The sequence below is a fragment of the Peromyscus leucopus genome, chromosome 17 (genome assembly GCF_004664715.2).
Source record: "Peromyscus leucopus breed LL Stock chromosome 17, UCI_PerLeu_2.1, whole genome shotgun sequence".
In the NCBI taxonomy this organism is placed as follows: Eukaryota; Metazoa; Chordata; class Mammalia; order Rodentia; family Cricetidae; genus Peromyscus; species Peromyscus leucopus.
Genome location: NC_051077.1, coordinates 13,681,488 through 13,691,551, shown reverse-complemented (window position 1 = coordinate 13,691,551; position 10,064 = coordinate 13,681,488).

Genomic DNA, 10,064 nt, shown 5'->3' with positions numbered 1-10,064 from the left:
CCACCCACCCAGGTGCCTGATTTCAGGAGTGTTGCCGAGAAGGACCTGATTATGGCTCTTTCCCCATCAGCCTTTCCCCCACACGGGAAACCTGAGCCAAATCACTGAAGCAGGTCATAGGCCAACAATCCCCCACGGGGCTGCAGACGATGCATCAGAAGAAAGGAAGGAACCAGATAGCAGCAATTTGGGGGAATAAAGTGTGGGCTTTGCCGAGCAGGTCCGGTCACAGTCACACCCAGAACCCTTGAGCATTAGCATCTGGGTTACACCGCGTGCCAAGACGTTCTGGAATACTACAAGGCCATTGCAGAGGCTTAACGGGCAGGTTAGAGGTTCCGAGTTGCAGAATTTCCATCCACGTGGTTTCATATTATTTCTGTGAACTCAGTTCTCTGGTGCTTACTTTATCATTTAATCATTAATTGCACACTTAGGATTTCTAGCCCCCCCCACACACACACCCTTTTTTAAATTTCCCTCTTGTTCCATTTGCTTGGGATCGTCATTACCAGGTATGGTTCCCAGCAGAGCCATCCCCTGGGAGCATTGCAAAACGCAAACTCTCTAGTCCCACCTCAGACCTACCAAACACGAGACACTCTGGGGACTAAAGCAATCTGTTTCTGCAGTCCTCCAGTGATTCTGATACATGCTGAATTCTGAAAACCACTTGCCACGAATTAGGGTTCTCCTGGGCAGTAGAATCAGTGACAGCTCTCGGGAAAGGAATCAGGCCTGAAGGAGTTGCCAATGAGCGCTTTAGTATCTTGCTGATTCTCCTGGTTGCCTTTGAAAATATCCAATCACAGAAGGGGGCGGGGCAGAAAGCATGGAGGAGCCAGGTGACAGGGAGACCGGCTGTAAAACCCTGTCTTCTGGCATAACTGCAGTCATTGCCTCTTGAACTCACACGCCCTGCAAGTAGGCCCTGCAAGGAGGATTTCATAGACCCTACCTTTCCCTGGGGCAGAATTGGCTATTGAAGGATGCCAGGAGAAACAGTCATTGACCTTAGCTGGGTACCCACCAGTGAGCCTACCAGGCTCCAGGGGGCAGGTCTACAACTGGGTCATACTGATACCCCTTTTTAAACGCACTGCATCACAACACAAGAGCATGGGGAAGGGACTTGCAGGGAAGGGACTTGGTGGAGGTGGAGAGAAGTAAGAAGGGATGGAGGGGGGTGGAGAGATGGTTCAGAGGTTAAGAGCACTGGCTGTTCTTCCAGAGGTCCTGAGTTCATTTCCCAGCAACCACATGGTGGTTCACGACCGTCTATAATAATACGTTCTGGTGCCCTCTTCTGGCCTGCAGTGCGGGCATACACACAGGCAGAATGCTGTATGCATAATAAATAAATAAATCTTTAAAAAAAAAAGAAGAAGAAGGTATGGAAGATAAAAGTAATCAGAATGTATTATATATTCCTATGAAGTTGCCAAAGAATAAATTTATATGTGTGTGTACATATATATACATATATATTCATTATTCTATAACTTGATTTTTTTTCTTTTTTCTTTTCTTTCTTTTTTTTTTTTTTTTTTCCTCCGAGACAGGGTTTCTGTGTGTAGCTTTGCGCCTTTCCTGGAACTTGCTTTGGAGACCAGGCTAGCCTCGAACTCACAGAGATCCTCCTACCTCTGCCTCCGAGTGCTGGGATTAAAGGCGTGCGGCACCTAACACATCATCCCTCAACTAAACCCTCAATTTCCTGCCTCTCTTGCCTCTAAGTGTGGCTGTGCATTTCTGTTTTGACTGATGGATGCAAGTGGGTTGACCATGTTCTCTTGGCTTTCTCTATTTTACTACTAGGAAACGAATGTGCTGGCTGCAGTCAAGGCAACTGCCTTGAACCAAGGGAGCAAAGAAAGTTAGAAGGGACTTGATTCCATGGTGACAACTTCAGAACTCCCACGGCACTCCTGGATTTATCCATTCTCACCTCTCCTTACACAGAAGAACACCTTACCTCACTTGGAGGGAAATTACTGTCTTCTGGGTCCCTGTTATATACAACTCCTAATTCTAAATAACCTAATCTCACTATATTTGCGAAACAATACTCCTATATTTCTACCTCCCCGAGTCTTTAAAGATCTAGCCTCTTCTTTTGTATCTCTTAATCCATTCATATATATTCACATAGATTTAGTTGTGTGTATGTGTTCGAATGCACATGTGCACGCCACAGCATGTGTGTGGAGGACAGAGCACTTGAGAGTCAGTTCTCTCCTTCTTGTTCAGGTCCCAGGAATCAAACTCAGGTTGCCAGACTTGGCAGCAAGAAGCCTTTACCCACTGGGCCATCTTGCCAGCCCGAGACCTAGCCATTTTCTTAAGGGGAGGAAGGGATTCCATCACATTATATGTTAGTGGTCTCTCCGGAATTCAGAGCATTTGCTAGAAAATTGCCTAATGCATCCAAATAGTTTAGATCTAGCTTATTGACTGCTAAATGAAGCAGTGTATAAAAGGTAAAGACAATTTCCCCGTGGGTTCCTTTTCCTACCGCAATGCAGCACGGGCTGAGATGACATCAGTTGGAGCAATTTTCCCTCTCAAAGGGACAGAGAGAGCTCTCTGATTGACAGATGAGCATGTGGGGCTAAACACGGGGCAGGGAAGTCACTTTTTTTGGGCTCGTGCAATTGCCCTGTAAGCTCTTTGAGGGTAACATCTATGTCCTGTGTGCTGGCTAAAACAAGACACAGCAGGTCTTCAGGAAATTCTGTTAAGCAGTTAATTAGATGAGGGAGAACAAGGGGAAAAGAGAGCAGCCTCCCTCAGTGGATCTATCTCAGTGAAACCGATCAGCTGGAGAGAAGTTCTGGGTCCTGAGTGATTTTTTTTTTTTTCTGGCTGAATTTTAGCCTTAACTTTAATAGGGAATTGTAAGAGAATGGGCATGGGGAAAGGAATACTGGTAAACATAGAATTTCTGAGGGGACGTCTACATAAATCTTTTTACTCCCCCTCCCTAAATGTTCTTATGACAGCTGAAGACCACTTTGTGGTACTAATTTTGTCCATGGCAAGCTCTGAGAATTGAGCTGATTCAAGAACGTTAGTCTAGATTTCACGTTTCTCTGGGAGTGTAGATGGCTCCTATGGTAGTTCTATCTCTGGATTTCTGAGAAACCTCCACACTGATTTCCATCCAGTTTACAGTCCACCAACAGTGAAGAAGATTGTTTCCCTATAATCTCACCAGTATCTACTCTCGTTTGAATTATATATACATGTATGTATGTATGTATATATATAACTTTATATATTACTAATAACATGGTTATTATATTATAGTAATTATATTTATTAATATAATTAATAGTTAAATAATTATATTAACATATAATAATATAATTTCAATTTGCATTTCCTTGGTCAATAAGGATGTTAAACATTTTAAAGGTGCTTATTAGCCTTTAGTTAGTCCTTGTTCTAAATACTAATTAATTTTAGATACAAAAGTAAAATAAACTCACATTAATAAAATAGGCTCCTCATGGACAAATCAGGATTTAGCACCAAAACAAGGTGCTAATATTATAAATATTAAACTATAACTTAAATTTTAAAATAGGCACCACTGAATTAATAAACGCTTAGGGGAGATGAAGCAAAACACCCTTTAAGGAGATATTCCAGTCAGTATATGTAGATAAGCCACTCAAAACACAGAGTTTAATCCTCCCCATATTCAAAAGAGTGATCTAATCAAAAGAGTGATTTAATGACTTACTTTCAAAGAATAGACTAGAAATAACAAAATACAGTCATTTGACAGTGGAGAAACCCGGCCCAAGACTTTAGCCAAAGATGAATGTAAGTGTGAAGTGGTGTAGTGTAGGTGACCTGTATGAGGTGTGGTAAGAGGTACATTTTATCTATGTTTTCAACAAACACTGAGTCCATTCTAAAGTACAAGAAAGACATCAGGCAAATCCAAGTGGGAGCGTTCTATGGGATTCTGCCCAAGCTCTGTAAGACCATGAGGAGGAGGGGGGAGGAGGAAGAGGAGGAGGAGGAAGAGGAAGAGTAGGAGGGGAACTGAAAAGCTGCCACAACCAGAAAAGGCTAAACAGACGTGACAACCAAATATCAAGCAGTTCCATGGACTGGGTCTGGAATAGAAGGAGATGGAAACGGAGAAACTACTAAAATCCAAATACAGTCTGGACTTCAGTAAACAGGCATATGTCCATATCACTTTATTAGGTATTTCTCAGTATTAGAACTGAGCCTAAGACCTCTTGCATGCTAAGCAGGTGCCCTACCACTGAGCTACACGCCCAGTCATACAATGAGAAAGAATGATATTAACAATGAAGAAACTCAGTTGACTGAGAGGATGTAGAGGAAAACTCCATGCTATCTTTGCAACTGTTCTAGATAGCATGAATTATTCAAAAAATATTTTAACGGTGATTTTCAAAAAAAAAAGTCATGAGATTTTGTCAAAGGCTTTTTCTCATGGAATGAGATAATCACGAGGTTCCTGTCTTTGAATCTGTTTATATGGTAGATTACATTTCCTAATTTACATATGTTGAACGGTTCCTTTATTTCTGTTATGAAGCCAACTTGATCACGGTGGATAATCTTTTTGAGACATTCTTGAATTCAATGTGCAAGTATTTTATTGAGAATTCTTTTACATGCACATTCGTTAGCAAGACTGGCTTGTGATTTTCTTTTTTGTTGTTGGATCTTTGTCTGGCTTAGCGTCAAGGTAATCCTGGCTTCATGAAAATAATTTGGAAGTGTTCTCTTCTTTTCTCATGGAATAATTTGAGGAGTATGGGTGTTAAGTTTTTCTTTAAAGATCTGGGAGCATTCTGTGTTCAATCCACTCAGTTCTGGGCTTTTTTTTTTTTTTTTTTAAGTTGGGAGATTTTTAATTACTACTTCTGTCTCGTTGGATGTTATGAGTGGTGGTGGTCTGCATACTTGGTGTCACTGAGAGGTCTCAGGAGACATGGCCTTGCTGGAGAAAGTATTTTGCTGGAGGTGGGCTTCGAGTATTTAAAGAGCTCGCTCTCTCTGCTTCCTTTTTGTGGCTTGAGATGGGAGTCTTCATCTCTCAGCTTCCAGCTTCAGTCTCCAAGCCTGCCTCTGCTGCCATGCTCTCCATGTGATAAAGATGGACTCCTACTCCTCTGGAACTGTAAGCCCCAAATAAACTCTTCCTTCTATAAGTTGCCCTTGTTGTCATATTTCATGACGCAAAGTTGGGTGGGTAAAACAGGAGGGATGGATATGGACAGAGTGGGAGGGATGAATATGAGCAAATACATCGTGCGGAACTCTCAAAGAACCAAAAAAAAATTGTTTTTTGTTTTGTTTTCAAGACAGGTTTTCTCTGTATAGTCCTGGCTGTCCTGGAACTCACTTTGTAGACCAGGCTGGCCTCAAACTCAGAGATCCATCTGCCTCTGCCTCCCAAATGCTGGGATTAAAGGCATGCACAACCACTGCCTAGCTAAAAAAAAAAATAATAATAATTGAAAAAATTTGCAATAGAATCTTAAAAGCCAATTGAAGATGACAGAGAGTGAATAAAACTGAGTATAAAGCACCTACCCAGTAGGAGGAATAGAGAAAATAAACACATAAAATAGAATTTGAGTGATGTTTAAATCAACATCAAAAGATCTTAACAAAATCAAGAGACCCAAACAGGAGAAAATGGAGAGGAGCAGAAAATGAATCCATAATGGAAAAAAAAAAAAGACAAAATATGCAAATTTAAATTAAAAAGCGGAATGACCTATGCTCCCAGCAAGATATGTGAAAACAAAGCAAACAAAAATAACCATATTTTACATTTCAATTGATGAAGTCAAAGAAAGAGAGAAAATACTGATAAAAGAGGCAGTTAGTATCCAGGAGCTTTAGCTTGGGGAAATCCCACTGTGGTGATGGAGTGGAGGGACAGGATGAGCGCAAGAACGAAGCATCAACCTCCGCGCAGACCCACATCACCCTGCCCTCTCGCTGCGCAACACTGAGTGCTCATCAGGTATCATAACTGAGATGGGAAAGTCAGAATTCAGAGTAATAACATTCAGGTGCTTCACCATGCGCTGGAAACTGAGTTTATCATCAGGATATTGAGGATATAGGGAATACCTGTCAAATTAGGCTCAGACCAGGAAGTCTGAGCTCTGACCACACTCCACCTTACTCCAAATCTTTAACCATCCGTGTGTTAACAGGAAGCTTTGAGAAATACGGGACACCGTAAAGCTCACGCCACGGTTTCTTGTAGTCTTCACCCCTGGAGACATTAGTTCTCCAAACATGCTTTTTCTATCAACATTTGCTTTCCCATATGGCTACAGGGTGGGAGTTGCCCTGCTATTGGTAAGTGTTCTGGGGAGGCGGGGAGGCTGGGCAGTAGACTGACCATGGCAAGCCAGAGATGGGAACCAGGGAGTGATCCGTCATGAGAGGAAGAAAAGGAAGTGGGAAACGCTGCGCTGCGGAGGGATTCCTGGTTTTGCTTAAGCATTCTTATCACCAGTGGGTATTAGAGCCAAAGCTTGGCCTCTGACTACGCCTGTGATTAATTCCATCTCTCGGTGTTGTAATGACAGATTGGTCAGCCCTTGGCCATTGGCTGTTGGGGCTTGCATAGGAGAGGAGACCTTTCACCAAGGGGGCACGCCCCTGCCAAGTTGGACTGCAGCTCCCTGTGCAGAACGTGTCTCTCAGCAGCAGCAGCCGCTGTGTCCACTTGCTTCTCTTCCAAACTTGTCTGGCCCACCCCTTTCCTGCCCAGTGGCCCTTATTCCCCCACCCAGACGCGGATGAATACATCCTTCTTTCAGCAAAGGAATTGCCCCCACCTTGTTGACTTGATGAAAGCTTTATGAGTCAATCTTAGGTTTAAAAAAAAAAAGAACAAAGTGAACTGAGAGAGAGAGAGAGAGAGAGAGAGAGAGAGAGAGAGAGAGAGAGAGAGAGAGAGAGAGAGAGAGGAGAGGAGCAGGGGCAGAGGTTACAGCATCTAGAAAAGAGATGCTGAAATTTTTATTACAAACTAAGAGAGATGAGGAACAATAAATCACTCGCGTGCCTGCCATAAAGACTAGCAAACAAGGCTGGTATTCAGGAAGAATTGGGCTTGTGTGTGCCTCCTTTGAACTTGAAGCAGGCCAAGGCACTGTTGCCCACTTCATCCTCTTGCTACTTTTTCCTCTTTTCTCAACCCAGAGAACAAATAAAATCACTTCAAAGGGTGGATAAAAGAAAAAGCCATTGATAGCCTGAGGGGTGTGGCCCTTGGCTCCACCCCTCCTGCAGAGAGAAGGTTAAGAAATCAGACACTGGAAGGAAGCTTTTCCCATTGGATGTATTTTTTTTTTATTTTAAACTGTGTCTGTGTCTGCATGTCTATGTGCATGTGTCTGTGTGCATGTGTGTATCTCTGTGTGTGCATGTGTGTGTATGCATGCATGTCTGTGTGTTGGTGTGTGTCTCTGTATGTGTGTTTCTCTCTGTGTGTGCATGTCTGTGTGTGTGCTCATGTGTCTTGTGCTTGCTTGCATGTGTCCATGTGTCTGTGCGTGTCTGTGTGTATGAGTGTGTGTTTATGTTTCTGAGTGTGGGTGTGTATGTGTGTGCATGTATCTGTGTGTGTCTCTGTATTTGTGTGTGTGCTTGTGTCAGTGTGTGTGTGTGTGTATGCTGTGTGTGTGTGTGTGTTGTGTGTGTGTGTGTGTGTGTGTCTGTATGTGTATGTTCTTCTTGGGTCTTTTTCGATTTTTCAATCCAAGTTTAAAATGCTTTGCCTTTACATAGTTAGAACCCCTTACAAAGAAAATGTGTGTTCTTCACGAAGAGCATAGACTGTGGAGAGACTACGCTAAAAATCAAGCCTGTTCCATCACACACCGGTACCACTGTGTCTCCACAACACACGCCTCTCACAGTTCCCATATTCACACCTCTGGTGGAATTGCAGTTATTTTTATTCAGCCTTACAGAACTACGACCATTCCTTCTTTTGCCTCTTGGATGCTCTCTGGAGAGGCTTTTAAAAGTAAGAAGCTCCATGGAGAGGAAGAGTGAATGATTCTTCATGCACTTTGGATGATTCCAAAGGCGACGACGACGGTGACGGTAGGGTTTGTTTGGTTTTGACAACGGCATTTGCAACAGTGACTGGAACGCTCTTAACTCAGCCAGCTCCACAGAGAGGGGACTTCAAGGAGAACAACCGTCAGACCAAGGACAACGCTGAACTTTTGGGAAAACGTGGCCCATTTCCCTTCTACCCGCCCCCACCTCTGGTTCTCCCTGTCAGTGCTCTACAAAGACAATGTCTCTACTGGTTTGGAGCTGGAGAAAAGGTGACTTTAAGAACAGATTACAAGATCTCCTCAGGGCCCTGTGGAGAGCCAGAACTTGCCCGTGTTCTTCTGTCTAGGGGTCATTTCTTCCTTCTGTTTCTCCCATCTCCCATACTCTGGCTTATGGCGGCTTCTAATTGCTTTTGCCCATTTTGTCTCATTTGGTTCTTGCAAACGTTCTGTAAAGTGTGCATGCATTCCTTCTCCTAAATTCCATCTGATGGGGGGGGGGATCGAGGTCATGTTATAGCAAGAGAAAGGGTGAGCTGATGACCTTCCATTTCCTGCCAAGGAAGACTGCTCCCCCGTGTGTTTGGTTTCTGTCTTTTGTCTTTTTTTTAAACTAATATACTCAAATCACGGGTGAGCGAACTGTTTTCTGCAATGAAGTAGTTGAGGAAGCTAGCTTGTTCTTTTCATTGAACATAGCTCTCTACCAGACCTAACAGATCTAAATTAGCTGGAAACCATTAGAAGAGTGCTCTCAACCTAAACTTCCACCATCATTTTATATCCATGCCCCACCCCATCCTTGCCATTACTAGCATAGCCAAATGGCCAAGCAGAGCTGTGTCTAATCAATAACCAGTGCCCCTCCCCGCTCCAATCCACACTGCTGTGCTTTGCTACTGGATGCTCCTGGTCCCAGGGTGAGAATCTCGGGGGACGCATTTTACGACATAAGCCATTCACCTGCTTTGTGGAGGAAGGTGAAGTGTTGTGGAATATTCCTTGACACTGTGTGAAGATGTTTCACTGTGATTGGTTTAATAAAGAGTGGAATGGCCATTAGAAAGGCAAGAAGAGGTAGGCAGGACTTCTGGGGACAGAGAACTCTGGGAAGAAGGAGGAGGAGTCGACAGCCAGAAGCAGAACAAGCAGGTTGGTCAGTACCTGGAGATGAGGTAATAAAGCCATGAGGCAGAAAGCATACCAATAGAAATGGGTTAATTTAGGTTATAAGAGCTAGTTAGAAACAAGCCTAAGCTAAGGCCAAGCTTTCATAATTAAATATAAGTCTCCATGATCATTTTTGTGTGTGTGTGTGAGCTGGTGACCCAAAGAAAAGCCTGACTACAGTGAAGAACTGAAGTCGATCCTGAACTGAGAGGAGCCACAGTGCTAGGATTCAGAGAATCAGAGGAAATTTTTTTTAAGTTGCAAAGGACCACAAAGATCTTTTCAACTTGCTGAATTTACATAATGTTGAAGGTGAAGAAGAAGAAGAGGATGCAGAGGGATGCTTAGATCCTGAAATGCCCATGACTGTGATGGGTGAGCATTCAGAGTAGAAAGAATAAGGCAGACATGTCAAGATTGCTTAGAATGTTCTAGCCAAAATCTGAGCCTATGATGCTCTGTAAAAATGACTTTGAAAGGGCAAGATGTTTTTATAACTAGAACCCAAGGCACCTCGTTCCTTGCTCATCATCTACCATTTTCCTTGAAATAAATTTGGATTTATTCTTCAGCTCAGAGCAGGGAGGAGAAATGTCCCTGAATATCACAGCACAAGTTTGACTTGTTTAATGACGTGGGGTGGGGGATGGGGGCTCCCTTTTTAACTTTCTCTCCTGAGACTTTGGATGGCCTATGTCCTCAGAAAGTGTTACCTGAACATTATATTCTCTTTCTCTTTCAAAACCATCAACCAATTTCTCAAGGTCTTGCACATTTGGAACCACAGACATACCATGGAGG